Raw genomic sequence first — 548 nt, forward strand, 5'->3', positions numbered from 1 at the left:
TCCATTAACTACTTAAGCATGTCATTTCATGTAAATATGTGTATGTACGTATACACAATTCCTTACATGTATATTTGCATATTCATCTTCGAGTGTATATACAAACCATATTACCAGATAACATAATTTTCTGTAATATACTTACATACCTCTCCTCTTCCCTAACAACTTTCATTTTTTGTTTGTTGTTGTTATGCTTCAAAGGAAGTGTTAAGAAACGCCCCTAAGATAAGGGAATACGGTGGAGGAACACATAATTTCACACAAACAAACACACGCCCTTTAGTTTTACCCAGACGGTGCGTATAATACAGTGTGGCGCTTACAATAAAACGGTGATTTTAACCCCTTCTCCTTTTTTCTTCTCGACGGAAACTTTATATTAATACTTATATTAAATCCTCCTCGCATATCTACCCTGAGTATACTGAGACGAGTATACTTAGACAAGCCTTGTCAACGTAAACAGAAGAGGCATTTGAGTCTCTTTGAAGGAAACGAGCTTAAAAAAAAAGCGTAATAGTTCCGCTGTTTTCCTGAGGGTGAGT

The sequence above is a fragment of the Penaeus monodon genome, chromosome 30 (genome assembly GCF_015228065.2).
Source record: "Penaeus monodon isolate SGIC_2016 chromosome 30, NSTDA_Pmon_1, whole genome shotgun sequence".
Lineage (NCBI taxonomy): Eukaryota > Metazoa > Arthropoda > Malacostraca > Decapoda > Penaeidae > Penaeus > Penaeus monodon.